This window comes from Anastrepha ludens, chromosome 6, assembly GCF_028408465.1.
Source record: "Anastrepha ludens isolate Willacy chromosome 6, idAnaLude1.1, whole genome shotgun sequence".
NCBI classification, from domain to species: domain Eukaryota; kingdom Metazoa; phylum Arthropoda; class Insecta; order Diptera; family Tephritidae; genus Anastrepha; species Anastrepha ludens.
The window spans coordinates 97,457,530-97,481,274 of NC_071502.1; the positions used below are offsets into that span (position 1 = coordinate 97,457,530).

General features: G+C 36.4%; 1 protein-coding gene across 7 annotated transcripts in view; it reads left to right on the forward strand.

Moving 5' to 3' along the window:
* Window positions 1–23,745, forward strand: part of LOC128867934 (kinesin-like protein unc-104) — a 153,759-nt gene that overhangs the window by 48,046 nt on the left and 81,968 nt on the right. For 5 of the 7 annotated variants that reach the window (XM_054109562.1, XM_054109570.1, XM_054109569.1 and 2 more), the window contains exon 2: window positions 6,843–6,857. The gene's annotated coding sequence lies outside the window, so the exon portion shown is untranslated. The other 2 variants (XM_054109567.1, XM_054109568.1) reach the window with 2 other exon arrangements.

Here is a 23,745-nt window from a genome sequence, read left to right on the forward strand (position 1 = left end):
TGAAAATATCATCTGCTACTGTTCCGTATAGTACAGCAAAATACTTGGGTATGACTTTGGATGCAAAGCTCAAATGGAAAGAACATGTCAAAATGAAAACAACTGAAATCAAAATTAAAATTAAATGGTTAAATTAAATTAAAATTAAATGGTTAATTGGCAGAAAGTCTACATTGTCAATACAGAACAAATTATTAATATACAACCTAGTACAACGGCATTCAATTATGGGGTTGTACAACTAAATCAAACATTGAAGCTATACAACGCCTGCAGAATAAGATTCGCAGAGACATGGTCAACGCACCTTGGTGTGTACGAAATCACGACCTGCACAATGATCTGTCGGTGAAAAAAGTCGCTATATAATCCCAATTCTTGCAAATAAGCATGAAACCAGGCTGAAAGAGCACACGAACCCGGACGTCACAGAGCTTACACAAGAAGACTTCGAAGAACTAAGCCACGAGATTTAGTCGCCAACACTGTATAATTGTTTGTAAAATATTTATAATTGTTTTTAAATTTCAATGTTAAGGATATAATAATGATGCTTGCGAGCTTAAGCTAGGCGTAATGCCATGAAATGTATACAAAGTTTATAACGTTTCAATAAAAAAACCAACTTCAATTGAAAAATTTAAATGTCAAAATGTACAATCTGAACAGGTTCGGGAGTCTTATCGACGAGTGTATATTCCTTAAAAAAATGTATACTGGTTATGACTCATATTTATATAGGGAGCGCAAAATAATCACCCTATGGAAGATTTATAATTTTTGCAAATGACTTCATATTTGATACTTGTGAACTAGACAGCTGCAGTATACAAATAGACAATAAATGGAGCGCGCAAAGGTCAAAATGAAGATTTCCATTACTCAAAATCAATTTTCTTTTATTTAGTAAAAAATTGATTCAAAGGCAAAATTGGATGATTAATTTTGCGCCATTAATAAAAAGCAAATAATATTTTTAAAATTTTTACTTTATTGTATTGTAATATCTCGCTGAAAAAAATTGCAAGAAATTTGCCTATTTTTCCGCCTTATATTGGTCTAGCCCTACGCCAAGTCGAATGGCGCAAATATCAGGTCAGTCCATAAGTTCGTGCGTATTTTACCCATAATTTCACTTTTGTACGTTTTTTGCATACAAAAAATTATTCGTGGAATATAACGGAACTATTTATATTTTCTTTGATATATTGTGCATTCAACAAGTGATTTTAATCGCGGATAGAAGCACGTGTTGTTAAAAAATAAAATGGAATCTTCGAACGCGTATAAGAGGCATATTTTTATTTTTTTTTTTTTTATAAAAGTGGTAAAAATGCAACAACTGCTGCAGCAGAAATAAGCACTGTTCACGGAGAGGATACCGTGAGTGTAAGGACTGCACAAAAGTGGTTTTCAAAATTCCGAAGTCCGCGCTGGTCGTCCTGAAGTCTTTAACTCCGACGCCTTGCTCGAACTCGTGGAAGCTGAGCCAAATTTGACAGTCGATATGATAGCTCAGAAGTTAAATTCATCGCATGGAACAGTTAACAGGCACCTGGTTCAGTTGGGAAAGGTTTCAAAGCTGGGAAAATGGGTTCCGCATGGACTTTCCGTCGCCAACCTTCAGCAGAGAGTGAATGTGTGTTCTCAGCTGCTGCAACGGCTTGAAAATGAAAGTGTTTTGAACTGTATCGTTACTGGTGATGAAAAATGGGTCCTTTACAATAAACCTGTTCGCAAACGCCAATGGTTAGATAAAGATGAAACACCAGAACCGACCCCTAGAGATGGCCTTCACCCCAGGAAGATTCTCCTGTCTATTTGGTGGGATATGGCCGGTATTGTTTATTATGAACTTCTGGAACCATCAGCTATCAAACCTGAATGAGGCACTTAACAAAAATCGACCGTTTTTAGTGAATAGACGCAAAGTTTTGTTTCACCACGACCACGTAGGACCTCATATCGCAAGGCAAACATTAGGCAAGCTGAACGAGCTCGGATGGGAGCTAATGCCGCATCCACCATACTCTCCGGATATTGCACCTTGTGATTATCACCTTTTCCGTGGACTTCGATCCCACAAGAACTACTCCTCAAAAGAAGCTATAAAAAGGGATATCGAAGCGTATTTTGGCTCAGGGGCCAAACAATTTTTTGAGCAGGGAATTAAAAATTTGCCTAAACGTTGGGAAGGCATTGTAAATAATGAAAAAAATATATTATTGATTAATAAATACTTTAAACATCTTTTTTATTAATTTTGAAACCACCTTTAAAAAACGCACGAACTTATGCACTGATCTGATACTAGTTTCGTAAGAAATAAATAGGATTTTTTGATCTGTGCTCATATAAAACTCCCATCTTGAAATCGAAATGTGATATTTATTATATTAACAAAACTTTAAGAATACTACGTTTTGATTACTTGAGGTTAAAGCCAGAAGTCAATACCTGTAAAAAAAGAAAGAGAAGGAACGAATGAAAGAGATTTTTAGTATTTACTTAACAGATTTTGTTTTTCACTTCCCTATATGTTTCTCCGTTATACAAGGTGGCACAAAATTAATCATCCAATTTTTTTGTTAACAATATTTTAAATAAATAAAAAAAATAAAATAATTGGAGTGAATATGGTGATGAAAATCTTTACTTTGGCCTTTGCGCGCTCCATTGCTAGTCTGGTTGCACTACAGCAGCCGTTTAGTTCACAAAAATTAATTGCAAAAATTATAAATTTTGTGCTATTAAAATGGTTTGAAGAGTACTAAGGTCACCCGTTCACAAGTTTCATAGAAGAAAGTTTCATCGAGATACTTACCGACTAGCAACATAAGTCAATGTTTGATTGGGATTTCAATTCTGTAACAGGGTGTAGACAAAATGTTGAAGGCTATTAATAAAAACTGGTAGTAAATAAATTGATTTAAGCAAAAGTGATTTTCATTTAAGCATAGTCTAACATCTCCATATAATTACAGGAAACAAGTTTTTATTCATGTGACTGGCTTCGCCGATGTCGAAGTTTCGCATCCTTCTATCCAAATTCTTTAGACTTTATCGATGGTATGTGACTACTAGATGGCTCAAATGACCTCAATTTTTATTTTTAGATTATCTGCATGTTGTATCAAACACACTTATCCCTGCTTAGGTTGGCGTTCCACTAAGTGTGGCCAACGAAGTGGTTGTTGTTGTTGTTGTTGTTGTTGTTGTATAGCAGCATAATCATTCCCCATACATATGTATATGGGGAATGCTGCTGAAGTGACAGTCCTTGGCCGGATATAAATCCGGGTCGTTCCGGTAACGTAGAACCGACTGTCGTGGGAACGAAGTTGTCGTATGGTAGGCCTAGAAAATGTGCTGCTTTGAATTGGATTGGTTTTGATGTTAGATGAATCAGTTTGAGTGGGCATTTGAATGAGAGTTTAGCACAGTAGTCATCCTCCCACCAGCCGCCACTGTGCAATACATATATAACATATATATATGTATATATATAAGTTCCTACAACCTACAAAAACTGAGCCATTGTTCAATAGACACTCGTAAAATGCACTTCAACCAGCTTTCGGACCGAAAACTCTAACTACATAATCTTGAATTTTTTCAAGTTTTTTCATTTCTTTATTACATTTTCCCATCTACATATTTTAGTTTATTATATTTTAAAGTTCAACATAGACACAAAAAGCTACCGGCTAAAATTAAAAATTCATAACTCACTTTCTCCAGCGCGCAGATGTGGTCGGGTAAAGTGATTTAAAATTTAAACCCAAAAGTAATTATGAATTGAAATTTACATTTATTTCAATGAAAGTGCGAAAAGGGTGCCAAAGCTGCGCAGCAATGTGAGCAGTGCAGCACAACAGGCCATTTGCCGACGGCGGTAAACTTACTCACCTTGACACATCTTGCCATTGGATGCGATTGTCCTTGAACACCACTCAAGCACTTGCCGCTACCAACTGCTAATGGGGCGTATTTCAACACCTCATTGTAATGTATATTTCTAGGGTTTTTCTCCTTGCCATGGTATATAACCCGCGCTGCCGTTCTATATACTATTAACTGAACTGATCTGCTTCTGCTTCTATTCGCTCCATCGTCGCTCTATGCAAATTCGCGTATTGGAACAGAATTTCCACTAAAACTGCCATTCGCTATTTTTGTCACTTAATTTTAACGATCTTTAATGTGATTTTTTATACGTTTTTTATATGTATTCATAATAAAATTTTTTGTTTGCATTTTGCTGGCAGCAATTTGCTGAAGTGCCATTTTAATGGATGCATAATGAAATGCAATTGACCTAAACTACCTTAAATTTTATTTATGTGCCTGTAAAGCTATGCACACCGCTGATGGTGTTTGTGGGCTGAGTGCATATATACAAGAATATGTAAATGTATACGATTTGTAAATTCACATTCAACTACGTTGCTGCATTTTAATTGCGCAATGCGCGTTACAAATTTTTCCTAAGCTTTGGTACTGTACGAGTTTTGCTGAATGAGGTAAAATGCTGCCTAATTCGTTGGTCCTTTTGTTGAGTGGAATTTAATGGCGCCAGCAATTTTGAGTGATTTTAATTTAATGAATGTAAAAACCATGAACATAGAAATAATAAAATAAAAATTAAATAAAATTATTGCCTAAAAAGCAAACCATTTACAGAAGTAAGTAAAAAAAGAGAGTAATACTTGAGTTCATTAGGACCTTTTTCACAGTGGCGAGTTAACTCACGTTCGACAATTAAATGTGTATTTGGGGGCTGTTTCAGAATATTGAGTTTACTGTTCAACGTACGTGAGTTAACTTCTAGGCGAGTACATCAGCTGATTTTGAACGATCGTTGCTATTAAAATACAAATTTCTATATTAAGTCACTCTTGTCGTCCCAATACCCAGTACTTCGTTTGCTCAATAATAGTTAACAACTTACAATTTCTTAGGCACCTATTAGTTAAGATCTAATTTGACTTAACTTGATCAATTATCAACTTGATTTAACCTAACTTAACCTATCGTAACTTAACTTAATCCAACTTTACTTAACTTAACTTGACCGAAGTTGACGTAACCTAACTTAATTTAGCTTAATTTAGTTTCCGTAACTTAACTTAGTTCCCGTAACTTAACTTAAGTTAATTTAACTTAACTTAGTTACCATAACTTAACTCATCTTAAGTTAACTCAACTTAGTTTAACTTAATTTAACTTAAAGTATCTTGATCTAACCTAACTTAACCTGCCGTAACTTAACTTAAGCTAACTTAACTTAAATTAACATAACTTAATTTGGCTTAATTTAGTTATCATAACTTAACTTAACTTAGTTACCATAATTTAACTGAACTTAGTTACCACAACTTAACTTAAATCAACTTAAATTAACCCAACTTAACTTAATTTAGCTGCACTTGCTTTGACTTGACTGATGATAAAATAGAATATATTTTAGAGTCCATTCTCGCACATATCCTGCAGATATTTATATTGAAATGCTACTAAGTTTGTCTTAGGCCTCATCTTTATAACTGGACTCATGCTTTGAACTGGCTCAACTATTTCATATCATTCTGAGCCCCACGAATAAAATAGGTGCTCGCTTAAATTTCGGGCCTGCTAAGTTTGGTTATGCTGCTGTCTGACGCCATCCGCCGTCTACTTGTATAGCTCGACTGCTGTCGACGTCCCTGCGTATAGTTTCCATTGATGAAATAATTCATTATTCACTTGAGTTCAGTAAATAATCTTCTTCTCTTACAGCATAACAACGCGGGGTGAGCAAAGCTTCCTTCACAATGCTTCCGCAAAGCGGTCGATCTTGAGCTTTTGCTTCGCAGTTACGCATTCCCAAATCCTTGAGATCGCTTTCCACTGCGTCTATCCACCGGTTCCTCGGTCTGCCTTTGGCCTTTACGCCCATTAGCTTTCCCGTCATGGTTTTCTTTACCGGACAGCCAGCAGGCATACGGGATACCTAGTCATCTAGCCGCTGAGTAAGATCGTTTAGTTCGGAGTTTTACCGGATTCTATTGGTACCATCATCCATTCTTATTGGGCCAAAAAACTTTCTTAAAATTTTTCTTTCCATGCCAGTAATTAGCGCGCATAAGGGTCTTGTACATAGTTAGCTTTGTGGTTTTAGACAACAGCCGGGACTTCAACAAGTTAAGGTGGACATAGTACGTTTTGTTGACGGTGTAGATACGATCCATGAGTGCACTTATAATAAATCCACGGAACGCAGATTACAAGCACTACTCACCAAAGCTTTAAACTTCTTAGCGAATCTTGGTTTAGATGTTTAAGGTGCCAGTAACAGATTAACGGCCAGCCCATCAAAGAGATAAACGTGATTTGTTCACCTTGAATGTGACTACTTTGCTTTAGAAGGTTACATCCTTGGCATTGGTCACAGTGCATTAAAAAAATGTAGTAGTCAAATTGGCCCATAAATGTAGTCTTTTTGCAAATATCTCAACTTCCGTGCCACTCAGCGGGTTGATTCTTAATGTCTTCGAGATCTGACTTATGCTGAAAAGTATTCTATCTGGTACTTCCTAAAATTAATGTAAAATCGACAACAAATTTGTATTGAAAATACAAGAGCAAAATGATTTAATGAAAGCAAATCAGGTTCCACTCAAAAGCGTAAATCTTCAACTCTAAAAAGATAAGAAATAGCGTAATATTTTCTAAGTACGCCGCTTTTATAAACAACAGAAAAGCTGTAAAGATTGCACATCTCATACGAAATTTGTTTTATAAATTTCTCCCAAACAAATATCATATAAATTAAATTTGTATTTTTGCTTGTATATTTTCAGGTGCAGTTTTCGGAGGTAACTTTTATGTATATTGCTGAATAAGTGCTGCCATTTGTACCTAAAAAACTAAATTATTGAACTTAAGCCGTTAAGCTTTCAGGTAAACAAATTCAATTATCGTAATTTTGAAAGAGTTTATATAGTAATAGTTTGGAGAAAAAGATTTAATTATTATATTATATTTTCTCGGTTGATGGCTGTAGTGATCAATATCTCGTAAAGTAACGATCAAACAATTTAAAGTTTATGCTCGTTGTCAAGGTAGCATTTCATACTAAAAAGATTATTTTGTTGTTTTTTGTTTGTTCCATTCAATTGTGAGTTACAGGGCGCTAACAATGCAAGTCAATAAAGAGAAAATGCGGTACGTTTTACAACTTAAAAAAAAAAAAATGCAAGCGAGGCGGCTGAAATTGTGAATGGCTTTATGAAATTTAAATTTGAAAGGTCGAGCCAACACGCTACGAGAGATTTGATAACTCCTAAAACACTCAGGCTAAAAAGCCCATAGTATTTAAAGGTCTGGAAAGTGAAAGCGTAGATAGTCACGGAGTAAAGGAGAGAAGTAACAGAATGAAAAAGATGGAATAGAATAGAGGAATAGAGGGAGAAAAATTAAAATCGGCAAAAATATAACACACACAAGGTGGCGCATAATTAATCATTCCAGATTTTTTTTTTTTTTATTTTAGAAATTTTAAAGAAAAACTAAAATTTTCAAAAACTGAAATTAGAAGCAAAAAAGTATCACATACAAGGTGGCGCAAAATTAATCATCATCTTTTTTTTTTAATTTTAGAAACTTTAAAGAAAAATTAAAATTGTCTGAAATCTAAAAATATCCTCCAGCTTGAGGGAACGAATTTTACTCATTCTCATTACATCGGTCCGCAAAAGTTGTAACCCTGCTCTAGCAAGTACCGGACACTCACAGAGAAAATGCTCAGCGTTATCCGCCTCCTCCAAGCAAGACAGGCAAATCGAGTCCTCAATGATTCTAATGGTGGTTGCATGCTTAACCCAAAGGTTGTGTGCTGTAATAATACCGACCATCAACCGAACGTCTTTTCTACCAAGTTTTAGAAAAAAGTCCGACAGTTTTCTGTTCGGACTTGTCACAAAACATTTCGAAGTTGTCCCGTATGTTATTATGCGTAGCATCGCCCAAGAGCTAACGAGCGACAGTAAAAAAGTTCAAATAATTTGCGTAAAAATTGTACGCACAAATAATGGATTTCTTTTTCCTCAAACTTATATTTAACTTTCGATCCGAACGCCCGTGCTCATGCATTTCAAATCGAAATAAAAAAAGAGTAAACTCACCACTACTCCTTTATGACGCTTCGCTGGCCTCTGTTTGTAATACAAACTTTGTATGACTCATTCGTTTGCTGAAACTCCTATGGGGTTAGAAGCGCAGCAGCAGCAGAGGCATATCCATTCAATGTACATACTTGTATATATATATACCTTGGCGCGCTGTTGTTGTGCCTACAGAATATTCGTCACATACCGCTTTTTTGCTCTTTTCATCCCCTTTGCAATGCCATATTCCTTTGGTGGCTGACTTGCTTTTTGGCGTTTGTTTGTTGGCGCTTGCCGTGCATAGTGTAGTATGTGTGTGTGTATGGCATATGTTTGTTTGCAAATATTTACGCCGCGTTGCGTATATGCGTACGCTTTTGACTTAACTACTATTTGTCACCCTTCTTACTTAGTTGCTTGTTGGCGTTAGTCGATTTGTTTTATGTCTTCTTTCTTGGGTTTTGTTTTTTTTTTTTTCTTTTCAGTTTCTCATTCCCCAGTGACCACCGATGATGCGCAAATTCATTCACACTTTTTTCTTTCCTGTTACGCGTATGTATTTTGTGCGTAGCGGGCAACCAAATGCCCATTCTTTGAGGTTATGTTGACGCAGAAATTTATAAATGGAACTTTTTCGTAAGTATCTAAGTTTAGTGTTTGCTTGAAGGTCAGTTAGCGGAAAATTTTGAAAATTTAAAAACAATGTTTTAAATTTCAGTTTTTTTGCTCCTAAATTTGAAAGTGATTTGTTTGGGTACTAATATAAATGCGAAAAACAAGTATCTTTTTAAAAATTAATTAAATGAACAAAATGCAATGTTTTTGGTATATCATAGTTTTATTAGAAGGACGAAATGTTTCCATTATTTAAGGGACACTATTTAATTCATACGGCTGCCTCGGCTGGCTTTGTGGTAGCGCGCCTTGTTAGCTCGAATTTTCTACATCTTATTAATGGTTTGTGATTTTATCTCACTGATGACCCAAACCATGTTCTTCCGGAGAGTGCAGAACCTTTTTGGATTATTTCACACAAAAAAATTCCAACATAATCAAATCGCAGCTCCGAGGTGACTCATAACCATCCAAGGTGCGCAAAAAATCGTTCGCTTGGCTACGGGCTGTGTAGCAAGGTATTTCTTTTTTATTACCAGACATTTAAAATAATGCAAGCTTGATGTCCAGATCAACAAATTACTGGTTGTCTAGCTGATTCTGCCTTATCAAAGCAGCCATAAATTGTATTGCTTTCGCACTGAAATGCAATGGTTCAACCTTTATGAAAAATGTATTAATATAATTTGCGCTTCTATCCCGCTGGCATCACAAAAATTCTCACAGATACCTGTAAACGGCCATATTTTCCCCGATTTTCATTAAAATTATTTAAAATGAAGAAGGCAATCTATTTTTTTCAAAATTCGTATACAGTTTATTTATCCATTAAAATAATCTAAATTTTCTTTTTTATTTTAATCATTTAAAATGGGGGATGTACACTCAATTCTTCCAGGAAGGTCGCAGCGGGACTTCTCAATCGGCGGGCATTGTAGCATCGGCGTCAGTGAGCTGAATACAAAAAACCAAAATTTTTTTTGCTTATTAATTTCATAATTTCTAATATATGAATTAAACATAAATGAAAAAAAAAAATTCGCGGAATAAAATGCGTAAAAAAATTGATTTTTGGTCGAATTTTCGTACTATTTTTGCCTCGAAATTTTTTTTTTCGAAAAATTTTCGAAAACTTGTAAATTCACTTAGAAAGTAATATCGTAAAAAAGATGTGTGTAAAATTTCAGGGAGATGGGCTAATAACTTTTCGAGTTACAGGGTCCGCCATATAACTTTACGGAATTAAATGCCGCAATCCACGAATCGATCCATTTTTTGACTTCATCGTAATTACGGAAGTGCTGGTCAGCCAGGCCATGTTGCATCGATCGGAAGAGATAGTAATCGGATGGCGCAAGGTCTGGACTATACGGCGGGTGGGGTAGGACATCCCATTTGAGCGTTTCTAAGTATGTTTTGACCACTTGTGCAACATGTGGCCGAGCATTGTCATGTTGCAAAATAACTTTGTCGTGTCTATCGGCGTATTGCGGCCGTTTTTCTCGCAGTGCTCGGCTCAAACGCATCAATTGTCGTCGGTAGACATCCCCCGTAATCGTTTCATTCGGTTTCAGTAGCTCATAATACACAACACCCAGCTGGTCCCACCAGATACACAGCATAACCTTCAGGCCATGAATATTCTGCGCCGACGTCGATGTTGAAGCATGGCCAGGGTATCCATACGTTGCCCGACGTTTTGGATTGTCGTAATGGACCCACTTTTCATCGCCAGTCACAATTCGATGCAAAAAACCCTTTCTTTTGTGCCGTTGAAGCAGTTGTTCGCATGCCATAAAACGGCGTTCAACGTCTCTTGGCTTCAATTCATACGGCACCCAATGGCCTACCTTTCGGATCATTCCCATGGCTTTTAAACGTTTGGAAATGGTTGATTGATCAACTCCCAAAGTTTTTGCAACCTCTTCTTGCGTTTGAGCCGGATCTTGATCGAGCAATTCCTCCAATTCGGTATCCATGAACTTTGGCGGCGCACCCTCGCGTTCTTCGTCTTCCAAGCCAAAATCACCACTTTTAAAGCGTGCAAACCACTTCTGGCACGTTCGCTCAGATAGAGCATGCTCACCATAAACTTCCACCAAGATACGATGACTTTCGGCTGCTTTTTTCTTCATATTAAAATAATGAAGAAGAATTCCCCGCAAAAACACATTATTTGGCACGAAATTCGACATTTTCAAGTGTGGTGAAAATATTGTTGTTTACGCTTCAAATAAAAAACTTATACTGACGTTTGTGCCTTACGACAGTAGCTCTCCAATGAATGTTTGGAAATGTGGATCGATGGAATAATAATCAAGTTACGCCATCTGTTGTAAAACCGTAACGAACTTATTCATAGTCCTATTATAAAAAAGAAACTACTCAATATTTTTCTAAACTGTTTTTTTTATTTTGAAGTACAAACCTTCCGGTTAATGATGGAACACAACTTCATTCATATGGACTTTGTACGGCGTCATACCAAGGTCTTTACGCAAAATTCGTCTCAATGATGTCTCCGAAATGTCCAATTGTTGAGAACGACGGTGAACTGATGCTCCTGGTGATTCACGAACACTCTCGGCCACAGCAGCAATATTTTTGGGTGTACGTACGGTTTCTGGTCGGTCACGCGTTGGTTTGTCAATAAGCAACCCAGTTTTTCTTACTTTTTTCGCAAAGTAACACACATAAGCTTCATTCGGTGCTTTTCTTTTTCCCATTGCCGTACGTAATTTTCGTACACATTCTGCAACATTACCATGATTTTCAAAGTAATGTCGCAATATTTCCCAACGTTCTTTGAGCATATACACAACCATTTTCGTTCAGCGGAAGAATAAAACTAATTTTCTGTCAAATCAGATGACAGCTAAGTGTTACCATTCTTCAAATAATACCTAGTTCAAATCCGTAACGATGGATGGCGGGCCCTTTAGTTTAAAACAAAAACGCGTCTAAAGTTTGAATACAACATAACTATACCTCTCCCAGCGCTCAAACGCAAAGAATAGTGTCGTCACGGTTGACGATCTATAATAAAGGGTGATTTTTTAAGAGCTATAGGAAAGTTTTTCAAAAAAACACACGTAAAATTCAGAAAAATGCATGCAATTTTTATTTAAATCGATAGTACAGTCCATATAATTTAATGTTTGAAGATTATTTCATGCAAATGTTGACCGCGACTGCGCTTCAAATGGTCCATCCGCTTAGTCCAATTTTGGCATACTCTTTCCAATGTTTCGGCCGGTAACCCACATATAAATTCTTTAATGTTGTCTTCCAGGCTTGTCTGAATAGACGTGAGCTTTAACATAGCCCCACAAAAAATAATCTAAAGGCGTTATATCGCACGATCTGGGTAGCCAATTGACAGGTCCCGGACGTGAAATAAAATGTTCACTGAACTTGCCTCTCAACAAGTCCATTGTTACGCGTGCTGTGTGGCATGTGGCACCGTCTTGCTGAAACCACATGTCATGCAAGTCAAGCTCTTGCATTTTGGGCAAAAAAAGTTGGATATCATTTCACAGTTACGTTACGATTCGCAGCATCTTTGAAGAAGTATGGTCCAATGATACCTCCAGCCCATAAACCGCACCAAACTGTGACCTTTTCTGGATAGATTGGTAGTTCTTGCAATTCTTCTGGCTAATCTTCACTCCAAAATCGACAATTCTGTTTATTTACGTACCCATTGATCCAAAAATGAGCTTCGTCGCTGAACACAATTTTTCGACTTTAAACTTTCTTAACAGAACACGCATTTTTATAATACAATTCAGTGATTTGCAAGAGTTGTTCGTTTGTAAGACGATTTATGGTTAAATTGTAGACCAAACTGAAGCTGTTTGACAGTGAAACAAAGCATGAAACGTGCGTCAGCTGTTTAAACCAATTGTTTCAAAAGATAATAGCTAAAGAATCTCCATTTATAAGAAATACTTAAATTTACGTTCTAAATTTTTTTTAAATATTCTTAAAGGATATTTAATATTTTATGAAAAAAAAAATTTTTTTTTCGAAATTTTACAGGTATCTGTCCCCTTAAGTTACCTCTATTAACAGGAATGACCACCATCTAACTTAACTGAAACAAATTGAAAAGACAGATTTTCCGAGAACAATAATTTTACGATGATTCTCATTTCACGCTCATCTTCATTATTCCCTAGAAATCAGCCGCGTTCTCCTTACTTATTTCTTCCTTTCAAGCACTTCTCTTTCGAATAATTAAGTTTACATTAGATACCTTCACATGCCCCCGCTACTTCTAGCCACCCATCCAACCATTTTCGCACGCACTTATCTCACTTCGACTCACACTCGCTCTCTCACATCATTTCACACATCATCTTCCACAATTCTTTCTCTCGCTGCTTCATTTAATTTCAATTTATTTGTGCTGTTGCCCTTTGGGCACGAATGCTTCGCAAAATTTTCAATTTTATTTATTCAGGATTTAATTTGACGCACGTGTCGCTTTTGAGTTCAACGCGTAAGTGAACGACTGGCTGACTGATTGCCAAAAACGCACAAAAAAAAACAATTTTGCGAAAAATACCTGCCATGCCGTTTAATTGTTTATTGAACCCCTAAAGGTGGTTCACGCGCTCTGCTTTTGCGCACACACACACTCACAGGCTGTTCACTTTTGACACGAAATAGATCGCCGCGGGCTACTAGAATCTTTCCACCAAATTCGTTTGACGTTGCCTTTGAAAAAAGCCCATTTAAATTGCAGCAAGTGTTTGCCCTCATTACAAACGCCAAAAAAGTCATTAACGATTGCTTTGTTACATCATTAAATGGCAGGCACACAGCTTAGCTGGGTTTAGTTGGGCTTAGCCTTGCAGTCTCAGTCGCTCAGTTCAGCTCAGCTCGGCTCATTCACTTTGCTAACTTGCACACGCACACAGCTTTCTGTTTTTGTTTTTTCTAGTTTTTGGTTGTACTTAGTTTTCCATTTTGTTGACCGCTTCAAAAGGTAAAGGTCGTTCAGCGACTTCGACCAAAATATTACTTATGCCGTACTTCTTGAATGTGTATGTGTGTATGTGTGGCTGTGCCTGTGCGTGGAGGCGTACATATGACTTTTTAATTAAGTTAGTCAAATAAATTTAATAATTCCGACTCTAATTGATGCGCAGCATCAACCCAAAAGTTAGAGACATCTAATGCTTTCACCCTAAATAGAGTTGCTTTGACGTGGTTGCTAGTGAATTATTTGAAATGGTGGGAAAATTCTGAGAATCAGTAGTAAAAAAAATGGAATGGTGTGAAATGCCAAAGAGAGAAAGTGTTTTTAATTAGATATTTGGAAATTCTTAGAAAAAATATCTAAAGAGGTGATGAGGAATAAATTTAAAAAAATTTATACCGGAAAAATTTGTAATTATTCTTTGTAAAGTCAAGTTTACGGTACTTAGCTTGGGTTTAGTTTCATGTGGCTGACGCTGAGCTTTACCGGCACATCTATTTTTTTCTGTAATTGGGCCTTTTGTGATAACATCCGGCTTGAGTCCACCGCCTTTTTTTTTAACTACATGCGCACCCGACATATATATTTGAACTTTTTCGCTACCTCTAACTTTGCTGTATCACTTACATTCGCATAAAAACTCTGAATTCATGAATTTCCACTTCCTTTTCCATAATGCGAAGCAGTCGAAAAGCAGATGAATGATGTGAAGAAATAACAGTGTGAGGAAAAAGAAATCCATTAAGAATTTTTTTAGTGTGAAATGTGACCTTGACAACGAGCATAAATTTTAAATTATTTGACCGATACTATACGAGATATCAATCACTCAATCATCCACCGAGAAAATAATGGATTTATTTTTCACACAAAGTTATGTTGGGTTATGTTAAGTTGAAGCAGTTGTCCACTGTGGAACACACTCAGGCTCATGGCCCATTGTGATTCCGCATGGGGAACTTGCCCTTATATCTCCTAAAACCAGTGTGTACTTTTTAAAAGTTTTATAAGATCCTTAATTCCCACAGAGTTGAGATCTTCCAATTCATTAAGAATTTTGTATAGAGCAGAACAGTTACACAGAAAGTACGGGATAGACTCTTCCCCTTACTTGTCTAGACAACTTCTGCAGAAGTCATGCAATGCCCGTTATAACTGATATCTTTGTGTTAAGACTGTGCTTATCTCTTCTTAGTAGAAGTTCCGTGCGTTTAGCATGGAGAGTCGGCCACAGCTGTCGGGCGATTTCGCAAATGGCTTCATTAAGACCGGCGGGCCAATTAGATGTCCTAAATTCAGTAGTTTTCGCGAAGCGTTGTAGGATGAGAAAAAAAAACAATTAGCCAAATGAAGTTTTGGGGATAGTTTAATATATATTTGAACTAAAAAAAAAAATGTGTACAATCTCCAACAATATATTGTAAGCCGAGTTATCAATAGATTCCCAGAGCGCCTGTATCCAACTTCTGTACAAGATACCACTTGCAATTTTCATCTGAAAACAAAGAAAAAAAGATTATTAATTTTGATGTAATTATCTTCAATGTGAACTAAGAAACACGTAAAATTCGAATTTTTGGGGAACGTAGAAAAAAAGTGGTTTTTCAAGGAAAAAAAAAACTCTTCAACTGGATAAAAAAGTCGCTTAAAAAAGTTTTTGGATGTTTTTTAGTTCACATAGAAGATCATTACATCATAATTAATAATCTTTTTTTTTTTTTGTTTTCAGATGAAAATTGCAAGTTGTATCTTGTACAGAAGTTGGATACTTCAGTGGCAAGGCGCTCTGGGAATCTATTGATAACTCGGCTTACAATATATTGTTGGAGATTGTACAAATTTGTTTTTTTAGTTCAAATATATATTAAACTATCCACAAAACTTCATTTGGCTAATTGTTTTTTTTTTCTCATCCTACAACGCTTCGCGAAAACTACTGAATTTAGGACATCTAATTGGCCCGCCGGCCTTAAGCCATCTTTCATTCGCTGCTCTTACAATTTCTTCAAAGATAAGTAGTTTACATGTTTGCAAGGGTATGCCTATATCAAGCTAATATTTAATTTTTGTGTATATATTATATGTATATGTTTGTGAAAATTCTTGGAAAAAGGTAAAAAGATTTGGATATACACAATTTTAATTATTCCGTGTACAAATGAGTTTTAAAAGTCCTTGAGTCCCTTATGATAACCAAATTGGGAAGTCGAAGAATCTGCACAATTGTGCTATCCTTGACTTGGTTTTATTCTTAAAAAATTCTAAACTCATTAAGTTTCGTCCCTTTCTCCAGAGTGCAGTTCAGTCGCAAAGCAGGTTGCTTAAGGTTACTGGCTTTTTTTTTACTTCCTGCGGCTTCTATAGAAGTAATTTGTCAAGTAATTAGTAATTTGGAATTTTCGATGCTAGCTGATATTGAGGAGGTCTAATTTGTAGATAATTCTTTAACGCTCAACCTGAAGAACGCTTGCAAGGGTTTCATATACGATTCAGGTAGGTTTTGCTGTATTGCAGCTGCTAAGGAGCTTCCATTTTCAGTCGGTCTCGTTGAGTAAAAATTTACTCTATGCTTTATTAAAAAAAATTAGCTGTTTTTTATAATTACGCCGAAACTACCCAAAATTAAAAAAAAAAAAATTTAAATAAAAAATAAATATAAAAAAAAACATTAAAAAATAATAAGCAAAAAATATAAAAAAACAAATAAACAATAAAAAATTAAAAAAACGAAAAATTAAAAAGAAATATTTATATCGTTGTTTTATTCGTGGTATTTTTATTTATCACATTTATTGAACATTTATGAAAAATTATGGGAGGAGATTAAATAATAATTATCATCTCTTTAGATTAAATAGATATAACATAAATCAAATAATTAACTTTTTTTGTTGTTACGCTGAAAGCCCTCAAAATTAAAAAAAATTTAAATAAAAAATTAAAAATTAAAAAAATTAAAAAAAAATTAAAAAAAAATTAAAAAAAAAAATAATAAAAAAAATTTAAATAACCTCACAGAAATAAGTATATGTGCAAGGGTATTTTCAAATGAAAAACTATAAAGAAGCAGGAGAAAGGTTCAACCAATAATTTTAATATACTATATATTTAGGGAAAAATAGGAACAAAAAATTATACAACAAAAATTCAACTTGACTAAACTTATTAAATTAAAAAAACTTCTTTTGAAATATGTATATGTGCATTATGGGCCTTTGTTTACACTTTTTTTCAACGTTTGTAAAACTTTCGATTTTCTAATAATTAATATGTTTTTCATTTTGAGAAAGAACATCATTTATACGCCTAGGCTTAGAGTCTGTCAAGTTTTGAAGAGTGGAACCGCCTATCTTATCCCACTTTTCCACTAAAGCACCTTTCAGGTCTTTGATTGTCTTAAACTACCGACCATTTTTACAAATAAGGCCGACAATATGCCCCAGAGGTCCTCAATTGGTTTAAAATCGGAACTTAGTGCTGGCCAATCCTGAACTGAAATTTTTCTTGACGATAGGAAGGCCTTAGTTAAACGAGCCATATGGATTGGGGTGTTGTCTTGCTGGAAAGCCCAGTCGTCTCCGTATATGTTTCCCGCAAACTCAATGAGAACATCCTCTAATATTTCAACATAGAATTCTGCGTTGGTTCTTGTCGGAATAAAACAAATTGGAGACTTTCCACCATGTCCAAAAGCGGCCCAAATCATCATAGACTAGCTACCGTGGATCCGCTTATGGCGCGTTTGCCGTGGTTGTCTAAGGTCCCGCCAATATTTCTGGCAACCATCTGGACCATCTAAGTAGAACTTTTTTTCGTCCGAAAATACAACGTTTCGGAATTCGTTAGTACAAAAATTTTTATTTTCCGGCAATTGCTAAACGAGCCTTAATGTGGCGTGCCAATAGTCTTGGAACCAGCTCCCGCAAACAATATTTAAGTGTTACGTCCTCGACCAAAATTTGATGTATTCGTCTATCGGTGACCTTAAGACTTAAATGGTGGTTGATTTTCTTGCAAGACATTTCTTTTTGAGCAGCCAGACGACGAATTTCAAGTTTGCATGTGCTGTCGATGTTAGTTGACCTGCCGCTTCGGTTGAGTTGACCATATGTTTCTGGAGTTGCTTAGTCATTGGAACATACTGGGTAATGAGATAGCGGATGCGCTAGCAAGAAAATATTCGACACTAGACATAACAGAGGCGGTGGAAGTCTCCACCCCACTCAACACAATAAAAGCATCCATTGCTTCAATCTACTATGCTTCAGCCGAAAGAAGATGGAAGCAATTAACTAGATGCACTACAACAAGAAAATCATGGCCGTCGTACAAAATCCAAAGGACGAATGGTCTGTTAGGATGCTCTCGGCCAAAGATCACACGCATCACTGCAACCCTTACAGCCCACTGAAAAGTAGGGATCATGCAGCTAGACTCAGACTACCCTTCAATCCTATTTGCAGAAGCTGCCAAGCGAAAGGAGCGAAGGAAAGTCTTTTCCACTACTTATGTGAATGTCCAGGACTAACTAGGGCATGACTCCGCTCCTTTGGCAAGCCTATCCTGCAGCAAATTAATGAGATCTCAGACCTCGAGATAAAGAATTTGCTGCTATACTGAGACCTCACTAAATGGATTTGACTTAGAACCACAAAAAAAAAAAAGAAAAAAAACACATCATTACACGAGGACGGTGGTAGTAAACCGGTGCTGGTCACTAATTAGGATTATTTCAGTGGAAATACTCAACCACTTCAACAACAACAATAATGATAGAGCGCATGTTTGCCATACAAATTCCATAATAATTTTCAAAGGGTTGGGGTAAATATGAAAAAATAAAATAAAATAAAAGCTATGTGTCTCACTTTTGCGGCCTTAGAAGAAACTTAGAGGGTAGAATTAAAAACATTTTTTTTTTGGGTTACATACAGAATACCTTTAAAATTCTAGTTGTTTCTACCACTAAAGACATTAACCCTCTAAACGCGCCAGACAACCGAAAAGCGCAGGTGAAAATTATTCTTTATTATTGAAGAACGCCCACTGATGAAATGAGCACCTACCTATACTTGATTTCTTATGCATCGATGTTGGATTTTTCGCATGTATGCGTGCGTATGAATGCGTTTTTTTTTTTTTTTTTTTTTTTATGGAGGTGGCACAAAGCATTGGAAGCCGAAAAGTGTGGGACTTGCCTTTCGACTCACCCACTAAAAACCCACCCCAGCTCCGTTTCCCTCCCACCGCGGGACAACCGTTAGGCATGACTTCGCGGGAGGGGGAGCGGCCTATTGCCAATTCTTGAAAATTTGCACTGTGTTGTTCAGCGACGTCAACCGTCAAGTATCACTTGACGGGAAGGGGAACGGCCTATTGCCTCTTCATGAAGATCTGCGCTGTTGTTCAGCGCGACGCAGTTTGGAGATTACTATTTTTGCCATATTACATACAGCGGACCAATGTTCTTCTGCCTCTAACATAATATCGACTAGGTTATCAGCCGAAATTGGCTTCCCCACCCTAGTGCTTAATTCCTCCCTTTCGAACACAAATCGCGGACAGACAAAGAAAACATGTTCTGCGTCTTCTACAGCTGGTGCACAGTGAGAACAGTACGGGTCGTCTTCGTGCTTAAACCTATATAGATAGGATTTAAAACACCCATGTCCCGTCAGTATTTGGGTCAGATGGTAGTCTAACTGTCCATGCTTACGGCTAACCCATTTGGCTATTAAGGGAAGCAGACGGTACGTCCAGCGTCCGTTCAGGGACGAGCTCCAACTTCCCTGCCATGAACGCAAGCTACGCTCTCTTGCTTCCTTGCGTATTGTCTGTCGTTCTGAAGTAGCTTTGTTTTGGTAAACTTCAGCGTACTCTTTTGCCATTAAATTTATTGGGAGTAGTCCTGCAATAACCATAATGGTGTCTTCTGATACCGTTCGAAACGCGCAGCACACTCTGAGGGCACTCAGTCGATACACTGATTTCATACAACTCACATATGAGCTGCAATTAGTTGCTTCCGCCCATGCTGGAGCTGCATACAGCAAAATCGATGAGACCACGGTATTAAGTAGTCTCCTACGGTTTTGCCTAGGGCCTCTAGTGTTCATCATTATGCGCGTCAGTGCTGTTACTGCCTCTGCCGCTTTGCTGCTTGCGTATGATAGGTGATCTCTAAAGTTCAGCCTATGGTCGATTAATACGCCCAGGTATTTAATGAACGGTTTCGATCCTATGGTATTTTCGCCCACCATTATATTTGCCGACTCTACCTTCTTCCTGCTGCTAATGAGCACTACTTCCGTCTTATGATCCGCGAGAGTTAGACCATTCTTGCGCAGCCATTCTTTTACCACGCCGACAGCCTGGTTGCAAGTTGCTTCTGCTTGCTGTAGTACTTTAGCTACGACCACAACAGCGATATCGTCAGCAAACCCTATAATTTTGGACCCTGGGGGTAAACTGAGACGTAAGACTCCGTCGTACATAATATTCCACAGCAAGGGGCCTAGGACTGAGCCTTGTGGAACTCCGCCAGTTATTTTATACTCCCTAACACCCGCATCGGTATTATAGCGAAGGGTTCTGTCAGTGAAATAACTGAGTATAATCTTTCGTATATACATTGGAACCTGGAAGCAATCAAGCGCCGTCAGAATCTGGTTCCAGTTCGCGGTATTGAAGGCATTCTTTACGTCTAGCGTTGCCATTAGGCAGTATTCCTTGCTACCGTATAACCACCGAGTTCCTTCGATTGCCTTCTGGGCAAATGCGTGTATGTGTGCGTGTGTGGCTATAGCTGTGAGTTGACAAAAAAATCATCAACAGAGTTGTTGTTTTTCCGTCTATCATTTTTAAGTTATTGCGAATTTTGTTGTTGTTGCCGTTGCTGTTACTTTCGAAGTTGTTCGTACAATGCAATACATACACACTCACACATACATGCGTACATGTCAATGACAGCCAATAGTATGGAGAAGTCTGCTGCAAAGACGCGTTCTTTGTTGCCCTTGGCAAGTCTTTCAATTTTTCACTTTGTTGTTATTTATTGTTTTCCCTTTTTTATGTGTTTTTTTGTTTGTTTTTGCTTTGCTTCCAATCCACTTGACAGTTTAATCACTGTCTGGCGGTTGTGTCGTGATATCGCAAGAAATCGCTAATTTTCGTTGCGCAAATTTCTTATCCTTCCTTTTTGGTGTTCGAACGCAACGAAAAATGGTCGACTCTTTTCACTTGCATGTAACAGTAAATCAACAACAACAATACAGCTTCTACTTTTACAGTTTGTTGCGTATATTTTTGGCATATAATTGATGTGCTGCGCACTTAAGCTGTTGTTATTGTCTTTAGAGCTGCTGTAGTTGGCCGTACATTCCGATGCAAAATTTGTAGCGCGCGCGTGCTTTTGAATAAATTAACCTCTTGCTAGGGATTTTCTGTTCATAACTTAAAAGTTAAATCTGCCAATACGCGTACTTTTTACAAAACTTCATTCATTAGATGCCACAAATTATATTTGAATTACTTATATTTGAAATTTATCGAAATACTCTTGCTTTTCTTGATAACTAAGCGATGCTTTTAGCTGAAGTCTTTACACCACGAAAGTTTTTTCATATTTGAAGAAACAGAAAAAATAAAAGCACCCATTATAGTTTTATATCTGCTGTCTAGCTTTGAATCTTAATTTTTATGATTAAGTTTGATTTTTTTATTGCAAATTTCAGTTTTCATTTTAAATATTCTGAATTTAAAGCAGTTAAGCTGTTTAAAACTTTAAGTTAAAATTCCATTTCTGTGCTCTCAATTCCTATTTCAAATTTAATTCTTTCAATTTAAACATTTTAAAGTTAAGTTAAAATCTAAAAAAAGTGCGTTTGCATTTTAACTAAATTTTTTTTAAGTTCTAAACTCCAGTTCTAATTTTCTTTTTTGAAGTGAAACTTCTTAAACGACAATGGACGAGCGAGAATGGAGAGTAAAATTTCGAGGCCAAGAAACGTTTTGGGCATTTTCGTTCCGCGAGAGAGAAAAAAGGTATAACGTAGAGGAAAGGGAGAGAGAGAGCTATACCTCATATATATCTTAGATACACTTTAGGCGGTTTTTCCTGAGTTTTTCCTTGTGGTTGCTAATTTCTAGTGAGAAATAACACTGCCTACTTTTTGGCGCTTTTTTGTTGGTGCAAACTTGTAGGAAATATATTTTTTGGGCCTATTTTTTGGCGTTATATTTCCTTGGTGCCCACTGTTTGGGGCGTTTTTTGGTCCCAAATTTTTTGGCGTTTTTTTTTGGTACCTACTTTTTGGCGCTTATTTCCGTTTCCTGGGTAGTGCTTGTGCGTACTATAAAGTGCTATCCATTCCGGCGTCGGATTTATTGGTATTGCTTTGCGGTAATTTGTGCCTTTGCTGCGTTTCAGTCCTGGAATCGCTGCGTTTGTGCGGGTGATAAACGCTCGGAGTAGTGCGCGTTGTTGCCACGGTTTGTGTCTGGCGTTTACCTACACCGGTCGACCTTTCTCCGTTTTTTGTAAATTTTGTCTATTTGTATTCTCTGCAAATGTTGCGAATTTATTTAGATATATATTCTTTCTCTCTCTCTCACTCTCTCTCATTCTCTCTCGGGTCTCTCCCTCTTTTTTTTGTCTGCCTTGAAAGTTTCACTTCTGTTATGTGTACTACGCTGCACGCACTTTTTTTTAATTAATATTTCAATACATAATTCGCAATTAATTTTTTTTCTAAATTTATATGAAAATATTGTAATTGCTTATGATCACAGTTGAAAATCTAAATTTTTTCAAATTCTAAACTAACAATTTTAGATTGAAATTATATTTTAACTTTAAGTTTTAAGCATTCGAAAACTCAATCAATTTCAATTAATTAATATGAGGGTTATTTTTGCATTTTTTTTAATCAAGTTCTTATTCTTAGTTTTTTTTTAATCTGAATACTTTTATTTTTATATTTAAAAATTAAATTCAAAAACTAAGAATCTAAAATTGAATTTGCTTTCTAATTTTGATTTCGATTAAAACAGTTTTTCAAATTTTTTCAAGGCTTTTTATAAATTTTCCAAACTCTAATTACACAGGCCGACAAAATTTAACCAACATTCAGACCCAGAAACCAGACTATATATTTCCGAAGGTTTATGATGCGCTGAATCCAAATCTGGCCTCAGAATTGCTCTATTAGTTTGAGTTTTCGAGATATCCTAACCTAAAAGTGCAAAAAACCCCATTTTTGCCCATATTTGAGGTTATGTAGCCTTGCAGATGTTTTCTTTCACCAAAATTAAAGGATGGCATCTTTAAATACAATCCTTCTTTTTTCAAATGGCGTTTTGTTTGCTCAAATATCATTTTTTTTCGCAGAGATATCGCATTTTGAAATTTTCATGTTTCGAAATTTTCCTACACCTGAAAATCGATTAAGATAACATAGACATGATATAGTCGATTACTAATTTTCTTGGGTTTGAGGGCCTGAAATATATGGATTAATAGTATGTAAATTTGGAGTTTGTGGGAAAGCCTGCTTGCGGTTATGTGGGTTAGCCTGCTCGCGGTATGATAGGGGTGGTTTCTAGGGGTTAGGGCTGTGTGTGACTCGATACCCAAAGGTTAGATAGTGTAGGGATGTGGTGAGTCAGCACACTTATGGTGTGAGACAAAATTTTAAGAAAAATAAGACTCAATTCAAGAAATTTAGTAATCGAATATATCATGTCTATGTTATCTTAATCGATTTTCAGGTGTAGGAAAATTTCGAAACATGAAAATTTCAAAATGCGATATCTCTGCGAAAAAAAATGATATTTGAGCAAACAAAACGCCATTTGAAAAAAGAAGGATTGTATTTAAAGATGCCATCCTTTAATTTTGGTGAAAGAAAACATCTGCAAGGCTACATAACCTCAAATATGGGCAAAAATGGGGTTTTTTGCACTTTTAGGTTAGGATATCTCGAAAACTCAAACTAA